The following is a 13,952-nucleotide window of genomic DNA, read 5'->3' on the forward strand; positions in this document are numbered from 1 at the left end:
ATGACGATATTTTTTTTGGTTTAGAGACGAGATATGACTTTTCTTATAGATATATGCCCAGTGAACACGAATCTGGTAATCATAAAAATATTGATTGGCTCGAGATTCGGAGATATGTATATGTACAGTATGTGTTTTTTAAATCGCGCGATTTTTCTATATCTTGGTGTTGTTCGGTCGATGTCTCAAAATATGTTAATTTCCTGTTCAAAATGAATATTGGAATCTATAGTCGGGTATTTTATCTTCCATTTGTAGTACTTTTCAGCTTTCAAATTTCTCTAAGTAGTCGTCCAGTTCAAATCAAAAGTCAAAAGTACGTATTTTCACTTCGGATTTTTTCCCACTGTTAATACTATTTTATATTGATTTTTTTCTATTGAAACATGTTTATTGGAATAGTGTTCTGACCGCACTATTTTTTATTTTCATTTAAAGAGGTTCATTGGAAGTGTGCTGAACTTTAAATCGGTAAAATTGCGAGTAAAAGGCTCGTTCGTAAAGATGTTCCGTTATATAGATTTTAGTAACTTTTGGACGAGCGCTTTGTTACCAATAATTACCGAACCATTATAATTAGAGGTAGGACCGGAAGCGTGCCGTTCTTTGTTTATTGTTCGCGGCGCATTGTTAATTTTTATGATGAACTTTTTTTTTTGCTCTCTTGCTTTGTAAATAGACCCAAAACGCCCTGATTCCTGGAAAAAGCACGCTTCCGGTCCTACCTCTAGTTATAATCATAGGCCGGTGCGACCCTGCGCACTATTGTTCATTTTTATAGCGAACCGTTTTTTTCTGTTCTCTAGCTTTGTAGTTTAGGAAAATAGCCCCAAAACGTCCTTTTTCCTGGAAAAAGCACGCTCCACCGCCGAAGACTAGTTATAATAATTCTAATTGAGGGAATTTGGGGGGGGGGACTGGGGTGGGCAGCCGCCCCCCCTAGATTTGAACGGGACTATCCACGTTGTTTAATGTATTATTATGAATTTGAATTAAAATTCTTTAGAACACTGCCAGGTATATATATTTTGAACACTCTATATTTTGTTTTGTTGTTTTTCTTGCTTTGGAAGATTTTCAGGAGATTATTTTGTACTTTATATACACTCATATTTTTTTTTAAATAATACACCCTCCCCCCCTAGAAAGTCATTCCTTACTGGTGAAAATTTTGCCCCCCCCCTGGGAAAAGCTGAAATGACACCCCTGAATCTAATAGAATAAGAAAACATATTTCAGTTTTGGTTTGAATTCTTTCATGGACCTTCAGCATCAATTCAACGCGATCTTTTTTGTTTTCACTTTTCGAAACATTTTATTTTAATTCGTGATGTTGCTTTAGTCCCCAAAATTCAATAACTGATAAATTAATTTTATTTATTTGAAAAAAAAAGAATTTACTTGCGGCTCTTTTGTTTTCTTACTTTATACAAATACTAGATATGTACATTGTAAAAAAAAAACACCAAAATGACAATATTTATAATATTAAAAAAGTTTTATTTTTTAGTTCTTATAATTTAATTTTCATAATATATATTTACTTTATCTATGTACGTAGTAACAATAGATGTAGTTTTGTGTTCATACGAAAATTCGAACTAATAATTTTTATATCCGAAAGTCCGTTAAAATCTCAGTTGAGGTATATTTTCATGTGGGGGAGCATTTTATGGCGTATGCGTTAAGTTTGATTTATGTTTCAGCTAATTTAGATTGACTCATATGAGATGACGTGTACAAATTCATTAGTAGCTCTTGTAGAAAAGGTATATGTATGTATGTATCTAGTTTGATTTTTTCTAGGAAAGCAACCGAAAATAGCTTCAAATGTTGTAATATTTTATATTTATTAAGATTTAAGTAAGTGCAGTGCTGGAATTTAAAATATCATAGATTAGAAGGATTAGCTGCTCTCGGATTTCAGATATTTTGGGTTAGTGTAATTAATATTCGTTAATTTTTATTCATAATCGTTATGACTGATGCCTGTATTTCCTTAAACGCTAAATATATTAATGTTGTGACAACGTTAATATATTTACAGACTTTTTTGGCAATGCAAGTTGCGATGAACATCGCTATATCTAATGGATGGAAGGACACTTATCAATCAATTTATGGACGTATGGAATTTGGAAATAATATATATTAATCTACCTTGATTTTTCTTTTAAATAAATTCACAATCAGAGATCGGCGGACAAGTTTCGTTTGCCCACAATAAATGGTTCAGTATTGTCAATTACTATTATCAACAAGTCACTATTGTTGTTTATTAAGATATATCTATAATAGAACCACGTGCGTATTATTTATTGAGATTGGATTGGGGTTGTTTGCGAGAGACGAGTCATAATTAAAATGGAGTGTTTGTGTGTTTGTGATGAGATGACGACTAGAGTGTGAAGTTTTGTAAAATTTAAGTGTAAGTTTTTTTTAAAACATCTATTTTTTTTACAAATGACAGCGGGTACAAAAGCGGGAAGATGCATCCGAAGACTGTTAACGAGAAATTCCGGTGTAAACGAGTCCTAATAAACGTAAAAAAAGCAAGCGCATTGATTATACCAGGGCTTCCTAACCTTTTTGTACCCTAGAGCACATTCTAAAATATCGGTAAGACGGCGAGCAACACCTAGTTTTTTTAAAAGCAAATTTATAGTTGGACACAGGTAATAAATAATACACAAAAAATAGCTTTAAAATATATAAATTGTTGTTTATATTCTTATGTAAAATTAATACATGTCATGGTTGCATCATACAAAATTTCAATCGTTGACAAAACTGCGCAAAATGGCAAAGTTTCAAACATATCGAAATAATGTAGGAATATTGCCTGAACCATTAGCTAAGTGAAACATACAAAAGCCTTATAATAAAAAGTAGGCGTTACATAAAAATTATAATATCAATCTCAAAGTCATTGGCATTGCATTTCATTAGCGAGTGCCTCATAGTTAGGATCACTGATGATATTCCTGTTAGTAAACAATCATAAAGATGCTCTTTGGTTAGTCGAGATCTATGTATATTTTGATTTTATTAAATTCATGTTTGAAAACAATGATTCGTAAAGGTATTTATGTGGAACTGAAAAAAGATTTTATCTTGTAAGCTACTCTTTTAAGAATGGAAACTATTTGTTTGTCCACTGTATTCCAGAAGTCCTCATCTGATATAAAGGATTTTAGCATAATATCATTCTGATGGTCCGAAATCTCTAGCCCCAGTTCTGTCTTTACTTGAACAAGCTGTGCAATGTATTTATACAGCTGTTTCCATTATATTTATTTGGCAAGTAAAAGGATTGATGAAATTAGAAAAAAGAAGACCATTGGTTCGATTATATGTAGTAAACTGATGAAATCTCTTTTCAAACTGTTCTTGAAGCACTCGAAGGTGTTTAACTAATGATGACACGTTGAATTGACTATCATTTCCTTCATATTTGGGAAATGCGCGAGAGACAGAAATACATAAGTTTATCATTTTACCTACATGTTTGTCTTTTGATATTTTAAATTAATTAAGTGTACGAATAATTGCTTTGTAGGACAACAGTAATTGCAACAGTGAACCATTTTTTGTGGGCAAAAGAAACTTGTCCGTCGATCTCTGCTAATAACTAAAGGGCGGATAGGGAGCGTGCTTTTTCCAGGAATCGGGCGTTTTGGGTCTTTTTACAAAGCTAGAGTGCAAAAAAAAGGTTCGGCGAACCTTTAACAAAGCACGGCCAACAATTAACAATGAACAGCACGCTCCCGTTCCGCTCACTACTAATAACAATCTTCAAAACTAAAGACTATCATTAAAAAAGAAACAAAGACGTTAACAGTGCTAATATTATATTATACTAGCTGAAACCAGCATGCGTTGCAATGCCAGAATAAGGCATGCAATTCCCGTTCCCGTTCCCGTTGCGTTCCCGTTCCCGTTCTTGTTTCAAGTGATGGTTGGAACTCAACTAACGCCTCTTCAAAGCCGTGTCGTCGTAAACCAACTGGTAACGTGGTTACCAACAAACATATTTCCTTGACTACACAACGGCGCTTCATACTTTAGCGTCGGTAAAATCGTAATTACAAATATTATTATTAAGAGGTTTTTTCCCGTTTATTTTTAACAGTAACCTTCCCGGACATGCATACAACAAATCGTGAAAGTTCCATCGTAATCGATTGAGTGGTTTAGGAGCCTATACGAGACAGGCCGGCAGATTTTATATTTTATTTATTTATTTTACATACATATTTTTTACATACATATATACAAATATACCAGGAAGGCAGGTAAACCCTAAATGCGCCTTCTTGGTACACATAATTATTACATTATTGCTGTCGGTTCCCTCATCACTGAGGATCGTGACTATGATGTGCGGTCAACCAGCTGCCTCCATTCAGTTCTAAATTCGGCCAGGCGAAGACTTGCTACCGTGGAAGCGCCCGTCGCTGCAGATACTTGGTCAGTCCAGCGTGCGGGGGATCTGCCTCTGGCTCTTCTGCCTTCGACGCTACCAACCACAACCAACCGCTCCAGGCTCTCCTCACCTCTTCGTGCAATGTGGCCGAAGAACTGCAATATACGTTTCAGGCATATTGTTGACAATCTATCCTTGATTTTCAATTCTTCAAGAATAGACACATTCGTGCGTTTGTCGGTCCAAGGCACGCGCAGTAGCCGTCTCCAGGACCACATCTCGAAGGCATCGATTCTCCGTCTATCCGCCGCCTTCATGGTCCACGTCTCGACACCATAAAGGCAGACAGAAAAAACGAGACTCTTCACGAGACGGATTTTGACAGCAGTTGTAATGGCTCTATTCTTCCAAATCTTCGTTAGTTGTGACATTGCCGATTTTGCTAATGTAATCCGGCGCCGTATTTCCAATTCGCTGCCGCCGTTGTTAGATATGAGTGACCCCAGATAGACAAAATTATCAACCACATCTATACCGTTTAAAGCCGAGTTGTTGTTTTGCAGCTGTTGGTGACGGTCAATTATCATAATTTTTGTTTTGGGGCGGTTTATCTGGAGGCCAAGCACATTACTCTCTGTCTCAACACGACGGATCAGTTCGGCCATTTCTTCATGATTATTAGCTATGAGCGTTGTGTCATCCGCATACCGAAGATTGGATAGTTTTTTTCCACCAATGGACACTCCACCCTTCCAACCATCCAGTGCTCTACGCATTATATACTCTCCATATATATTAAATAGGTCTGGAGATAATATACACCCTTGCCTTACTCCACGTTGTACTCGAAAATTTGTCGAGTTTAGCGAATTGATTCGAACTACTGCATTGTTATCATTATACAAGTTATGTATTATTTTTACAAGATGCATGGGGACTCCCATGTACAGTAGAACTTTCCACAGATAGTCCCAGTTCACAAAGTCAAAAGCTTTTTTATAGTCTATAAAACAAAGAACGGCTGGAGTTTGAAACTCCCGACATTTTTCAATGAGTTGACGTATATTCAGTATTTGTTCCCTCGTCCCTTTGCCTTTTACAAACCCTGCTTGTTCGTTCGGTATTTGCCATCCAAGGTAACTGCTCAAACGATCTTTAATTATATACAGCAATACTTTACTAGAGTGCGATATTAAGGCTAAGGTCCTGTAATTCTCGCATTTTTTTGTAGATCCTTTCTTGTGTAAGGGAATGAATATTGAATTGACCCAATCTTTCGGCCATACTCCGTTTACCCAGATCTTGTTGCACATATTACATAGCGCCTTTATCGCAGTTTCACCAAGCTCTTTCAGAAGTTCAGCTTGTATACCATCGCTGCCAGGAGACTTTTTACATTTCAGTTTCTTTATGGCATTTACAACTTCAGATGTCAAGATGTCAGGCTCCCTGACATCATCAATTAGGGAAACAATTGAGGTCGACGAACTACCACTGTACAATTCCGAACAGTATTCTTTCCATCGGTTGAGTATCACATCAATATCTGTAAGCGTGTTTCCAAATTGATCATCTATTGTCCAAGTTTTGGGTGAAAATTTTTGAGTGACGATTTTTACTTTGTGAAAAATATCCCTTGCCTGATTCTTTAATGCGTGTTTTTCTATCTCCTCACATATGTCATTTATATATTTAGCTTTATCCCGCCTACAACTCCTTTGAATAGATAGAATAGATTCACAATAGAGGCTAAGTCTGATGAATTTGATGGGAGACTAACCACTGCTGAAAAGAAAATTTCCTGCTTTTCTGATGTAAATAAAGGTTTAATTGAGGCGCAAAATACTATTGTTGAACTGAAACAAGAAAACAATCTGCAAGATCAATTCTCTAGAAAAAACAATGTAGAAATATCCGGCATACCTATGAAAAAGGGTGAAAATCTAGTGTCTATATTATATGACTTATGTGCTGTCGTGGGTCACAAATTGTGCGACACAGATATTGACACCATACACCGTGTGCGGCCGTACCCGTCCCAGGGCGTTGCAGGTTCACAGCAACAGCAACAGCAACAGCGAGAGGGCAACAGCGATGTGAGTGTGCGCACGTCATCAGTGGTCGTACGGTTCACTCAGCGCCGTCGTAAGGACCTGCTGATGGCGGCCGTGCGCGCCCGCCGCGGCATCACCACCAACGACATCAATATTCCAGGCCCGCCCACCACCCTATACGTAACGGATCACCTTACACCAACGAATAAATTATTATTGAAGCGAGCACGCCAATTGAAAACTGAATATAACTACGCCTACTTGTGGGTTAAAGATTGCAAGATCATGATTAGAAAAAGTGCGAGCTCCAATATCATACAAATCTCAAAAGAATCAGATCTTTGCAAAATCAAATGACTAAGTGCAATATTAAATTTTAATAACCTAATAATTATCTATGCATTTATTGTCTACTGGTCTGCATCACATATTATAATGTATGTGCAAACAATTATGTACGTATGGCTATATAATTTATTATTTTTATTATTACTATATAACTATGCTATTTACATATATTTTACTCATAAACTAAAAAAGGTACGAGTTCGTTTTTATATTTGTGTCCATGTATACCTTTGCATTTCAACTGGTATCACCAAGGATGGTTTGCTTAATAATTCCATATCTTTATCTGTGTATGCAGTTATGTGTATGTTTATATGCATATATCTATTTTCATTTATGCATATGGATATTTATATTTATATCAGTACGTGCTCTATCTACTTCCTTTTTTACAATGTCTTCTAATCGTCTTGTCATTTATTATCAAAATGTCAGAGGTCTCCGAACTAAATCTGACTCTTTTCTTCAAAATGTATTAGTTAATAATTATGATATTATCTGTCTATCAGAAACTTGGCTAAATGACTCATTCAATAATAGTGAGTTTTTTGATGCCAGATATCAGGTGTTTCGACGTGACAGAGATTATTCTCTTCATAACCAAATATTTGGTGGTGGTGTAATCATAGCTGTGAAAAATAATCTACCCTCTGTCATTCAAAATAATTGGTTAACTTCCACAGAAGACCTTTGGATTACTATTACCACTAAATTTTTTAAACTAAATATCTGTACTGTCTATATTCCTCCTGGTAATTCTCACCAAACTCTATTAGTTACCCATTTAAATAAAGTATCTGATCTAATAACCAATTATCCAGAGGATCGATTCATTTTACTCGGTGATTACAATCTTCCCACTATTGATTGGACAAAATACGACTCAAATCTGCATCTATTTCCTTCCAATTGTATTAATTTTTCTTCCCTTTCCTTTACTCAATTCTTATCTTATAATAAACTTTATCAATACAATTATTTGTCAAATACTAATAATCGTATTCTTGACCTAGCTATTAGTAGTTTCCCCTTATATATTTCTCGTGCTGACTCTACGCTAATCCATGAAGATTCTCATCATTTATCCTTTTGCATCTCAATAATTTACAACAAATCTTCACCCTTGAATTATAATTATAATAAAACTTTCCTCTTTAGAAAAGCTGACTATGCTACAATTATTCCAATTTTAAGCGATATCAATTGGAATTCACTTTTGTCCAATTTAAATATTGATTTAGCTTGTAAAAAATTTTACGATACCTTACAAAATATTATTGAATGCCACGTCCCTTTTACTCTTAAATCTAAACGTACCAAATATCCCCCTTGGTTTACATCGTCTCTTATTAAAATAATAAAAGAAAAAAACAAATTCCATAAAAAATTTAAAATTTATTCAAATCCCTTAGATTATCAAAGTTTTTCACTATTAAGAGCTCGAATTAATAAATATTCTTTAATCTGCTTTAGAAATTATATTTCTCTTATTCAAAATAATATTAAAACTAATCCCAAATCATTTTGGTCATATATAAATTCAAAAAAAAATACCTCCTCTTCATATCCTTCCGTAATGTATTATGGAAATAAGTCGGCTTCACATGGTTCTGAAATCTGTACCATTTTTGCTGACTATTTTGACTCCACTTTCAATAGTGATTCTACCATTAACCTTTCTATCTCTAATACAGATACTTCTTCTTGTAACTTATCTACTTTTCATTTTGACTTATCTACTGTACTCAGTCACATCAACTCTCTCAATGTTAATCTTGGTGCGGGTTGTGATGGTTTGCCTTCTTTTTTCCTTGTTAAATGTGCTGTCCCATTATCTCTTCCCATAACAATCCTTTTCAATCTTTCTATGTCGAACGGTAAATTTCCTGACTATTGGAAATTATCTTACATCACCCCTATTTTTAAAAAAGGTGATAAGAATCTTATTGAGAATTACCGTCCTATATCTAAACTATCTGTCATTAGTAAAATCTTTGAAAAAATTATCTATAATTTCCTTTTCTCCAATTTCAAAAACTACATTATACCTGAACAACATGGTTTTTTTAAGGGGAGATCGGTAGAGACTAACCTGCTTAATTTCACTAGTACTCTCACATCTTATATGGACAAACGAATCCAAATAGACGTCGTTTATACGGATTTCTCTAAAGCTTTTGATAAAATCAATCACAACCTTTTACTCAATAAACTTTGGTCCCTTGGAATCCGAGGAAATTTATTTCGTTGGATCTCTTCGTATATACTAAATCGTCACCAAATCATAATTCTCAATGGTTTTAGATCATCACTTAGACATATTCCTTCCGGTGTCCCACAAGGGTCGCATTTAGGTCCCTTATTCTTTTTACTCTATATTAATGATATCTCATACATCTTCAAACATTCCTTTATACTTCTTTACGCTGATGATTTAAAAATTTACAAACCTATATACACCATAGACGATTGTCATAAGATACAAGAAGATCTAGATAGATTCTCTATATATTGTTTAAATAATGATCTTTTTATTAATCTAGAAAAATGCTCTATTTTAAATTTCACTAGAAATAAGTCAATTATTACTAATCAATATCAATTAAATCATTCAATCCTTAACACGTCATCTTCTATTAAGGATCTTGGTGTAATACTCAATAATAAACTAGATTTCTCTGAACATATTTCTTTTATTACCAACAAAGCATTTAAATCTCTTGGATTCCTACTCCGCTCAACAAAACCCTTTAATGATCCTTATGTACTAAAATTACTTTATTTTTCCTTTGTAAGGTCTCACCTTGAATTTGCCTCAATTATCTGGTCACCTTTTTATTTATCCCATATTAATTGTATTGAGAAAGTTCAACTTAAATTTATTAAATCCTTACGCTACCTTTTTCCTACCTATACCCATTCTACTGTTTCCGACATTTTAAAAATCCTTTCTTTTAACAATCTTTCTGTCAGGCGACGACATTCTGATGCTATATTCTTCTTTAAGCTCATAAATGGTTTCCTTGATTGTTCTGATTTACTGAATAAGGTTAATTTCAGAATCCCAGTTCGATACCCTAGACGCGTTACACTCTTTTCACTTGATCCTTTCAATACTAATTCCCAAAAATATTTTTATCTGCAGCGCGTTTATCGTATGTTTAACGGAGAGCTGAATGAGGTTGATCTGTTTGGTATTTCCCTACATCAATTCAGGTCTAACATCAAGAGAATCTTGACCGATTGATTCATTTTTTCTTCTATTCTATTTTTCCAATATTTCCATTATTTTTATACTTTAGTTTAGTTATGTAATGTGCTATTTAATCATATTATAGCTTTCATTCCTTTCCATTTCATTTGTTTATTTTGTATTTACCTTTTTCATTTGTTTTTTATATTTGTAAATTTCAATTTCTTCTTATATTCTATCTTATAACCTTTTCCAAATATTTTAATACTATAGTTTAATTATGCAATGTACTACATATTTTGTCATGCCTTTATTCTTTACTTTTTAATTTGTTTTCCTTATATTTATCTTTTTCATTTTTGTAAAAATCTATTATTGGACTCGGGTGTTACATATATTATTTATTTACTTTTTGTGTTTTTTATACCTATCTCTGTACATCCTGTCTGTTGATTTTTCAATTAATAAAATAAAAAAAAAAATAAAAAAAAATATCTGTATGTAATATTGCATACCTTTCAAGATATTCTGTCGATGTTATGCCAGTTTGTTTAAGTCTTTTACGTTCTTTTATCTTAACCCAAGTTGAATCAGAGATAAAAGACTTACGATGTTCATTTTGCGGTGTTTGATGTTTTCTGGCATACCGAATTATGAGATCTTTAAAAATTTTCCAAGACTCTTCTACATCTACATTAGGATTTATTTGGAATTCTGCATCTTTTTCTCTGATTACATTGCCAAAATTAATTACATCATCATTGGTGAGTTTAATTGCTTTATTTTGATGTCTTTTAATCATTTTCAATTTCAGTCGAAATTTAGCAACAAGTAAGTTATGGTCCGATCCGCAATCTGCACCTGGATATGTTTTGACGTTATGTATCGATGATTTCCATCTAGAATTTATTAATACATAATCGATTTGGTTGCGGTGACGATCCCCAGGAGATATCCAAGTGTACAATCGCCTAGGATGATGTTGAAACCAAGTATTCATAATGGACATTTTATTTTCAATGCAGAAACTTATAAGTTTCTCTCCTCTCTCATTTTGAATACCCAATCCATATTTACCTACTATGTTATCAATGTTGCTATTATTACCGACTTTGGCATTAAAATCACCAAGAATGATGGTCATTTCTTTGTTTGAGATATTTGACAATGTATCGAGTAGTGAAGCATAGAACGCATTTATTTTAATATCTTCGGCATCTGCAGTAGGAGCATATATTTGAAGGATGTTGAGTTTATACGGATGCGTGTTGAGTTTTAAGTGTATAAGTCTGTCGCTTATGGGGTTGTAGCCAATTAGTGCACTGGTTAATTTAGATGCTAAGATCACCGCGACACCGCTATGTGACGAATCTTGGTTACCAGAAAAATATATCGTATTTCCATTTGAAGTTTTATAATGGCCGTTGTTCTTCCAGTGCGTTTCCGAGATTCCGAGTATATCTAGCCCATGACTGTACATCTCTTTCTCAACAACCAGTGTTTTCCCAGGATTCAGGAGTCCTCTAACGTTCCAAGTACCAATTTTGGATTTGTTCCGTAAAGTTTCTCCAGTCGTATATTTTCCACATGATGCCTGGTGAGTCACATGCATGTGGCCAGTAGCCAATTTCACACCGTGAGACCTGGAACCTCGAAGGCGCCGGGTGTCATCCGGAGAGTCAGACTTCTTCACACTTTTATTTTTGTACATCATAGTTATCTTGGGAGAATACTGCAGTGGATTCCCACTTCCTATTATTGCATAGATACATGTAAATCTAAACAATATCTGACATCTATCGTCAGATATTACAAATTTCGTATTAATACGATAAATAACGCCAATTTTACAGGAATCGTTTCAATGAAAATCAGAAAAATTGGCAAATTCTGATAAGAAACGATCGACCTTGACAAATCAAGGTCTGGCCAATAGCGAGACTTAGCGGGAATCGAACTCGTAACATCAAGTACGAGATAATTCAACATTCACCACTAGACCACGCTACTGGTTATATATTATACATATATAGATTGTATTGAAGTAAAATAGTTTGCAATAACTTATTGCTGACATTGTTGATATTGTCAAGTTAAGCTATATTTATACTCGAACATAATTTACTTATTCTGCTTGAATAACTTTTAGGAACATACATTTAAAAAGGATTACTTTTTTATTTTACATTTATCGGTTTATCCGTGAAACCGATTATGATAAATCGTGACAGAAGATACGACGCGGTTGAAAAAGGGGTGCGTCCATGACAATACATCATTGCTCACGATCTCTCCACTACAGCTGATGACTTTTACGATCAATTGCTTGCACGTTGCACCAGTTATTGACACACGTTGCATTTTTACGAAACTTTTCTTTTTTTTTTCACAAATTTGATTACATTCTGATTGCGCAGTGTGAAATATGTCAACGTTAAACATATTTAGGTATTCCTCACCTCTGTGTTTGACGAAGGTGCGATTGGGGGGAGGGGGAGGCGTAATGAAGTTGTTATTGTGATGAGAGCCGGTGAGGATGCGCAAACACCATAAACACACAAGAAATTCTTGGGCAAACATTTGCTTACGGTAGCGGAGCACGTCCGCCCAAATAAACACTCATAAAAAAAGCTCGTGTAGGACACTGCTCACTAATCCCGACCCGAGTAAACATACAAATTCATCGATACCAGATCCCATTCATACCCATGTGTGCCATTGGTTCAATTTAAAACTTGTTACATGTACCAATTGTAAATTTACACTTCCCAATGCGAAGCAGCATGCAAATATGTACCTAGTACTAGTACCTACGTACATATATTCAGTTATTGATGATAAGGAAGATGATGAGTAAAGGCCGGATAGCCAAGGTGCCGTCTTGAAAAAAACGGACCCAGAGTCTGTGTATTGTTCATTGCATTGTTAAAGGTTCGCCGAACGTTTTTTTTTTGGACTCTAGCTTTGTTAATAGAACTAAACCGCCCCGATTCCTAGAAAAAGCACTGTGACTATCCGGTGTCTAATGATGAGTGTTGATATATTTTTACTTTATTTATGTCGAATTGAAGATGGGTGGTGTGATAATTCTTGAAAATTTTAGCCCAGCTCTTATCATCATACATGTATATGTACATAAGTGCAGGTGTTGCTCTGAACGATTTATTGTATAGTTCTATATTGAAAGGTTGCGTGTCGTAAGAAAAAAAATGCTGGCGAATGTATAAAATAAAAAAAGGTTTATGACAGTGCTTTTCTCAGAAAAGAGGTCGCAGATTTAATAGATATGCGCTAAATAAATTATAAAAATCAAGATACTAAATAGAAACCAGATTCTAGATTTCTAGAATGAAATGAAACACATTGAAATTTAAAAGTGGGTTTCTGTTCGATGTTGATTTATATTTCTTTCTTATAATTAATTAGAATCAGTTTTCTAAAATCGTAAATTTTATAAAAAAAATTGCCAAATACCATGCATGTATATGTATGTATTCCCCATAATACGACTGCGAAATTTTCCCCTAATCCAACTCTGCTTACATTTGAAAAATTTTAAAATGCAAAATTGTTTTTTTTTTACATATCTTCCTATTGGATTAATTTTCTAATCTCTCTGGAATACTGATATAGTGAGTTTACGTAAATCATTATTTTTTAGATTAACCTTTTATGTGAAACGGAATTGTCAACAATTAGGCCTCTTCTTAATTTGATCTAAGCATGAGAAAAAAACATTTAAATATGTACTACTTTTCAGATCTAGATACATACATATATTGCTGGTTTGGTGCAAACGATCGACAAGCGCCAGAAAGACTGAACCACAGATTAACTGGATGGCTGCTTTAAACGCAATTCTCGACTTCACGAATGATAGATTGCACATCAGATGACGAGTAACCTTTCGATGTGCACAGATGCAATGATT

Source organism: Arctopsyche grandis, chromosome 12 (genome assembly GCF_051622035.1).
Source record: "Arctopsyche grandis isolate Sample6627 chromosome 12, ASM5162203v2, whole genome shotgun sequence".
Lineage (NCBI taxonomy): Eukaryota > Metazoa > Arthropoda > Insecta > Trichoptera > Hydropsychidae > Arctopsyche > Arctopsyche grandis.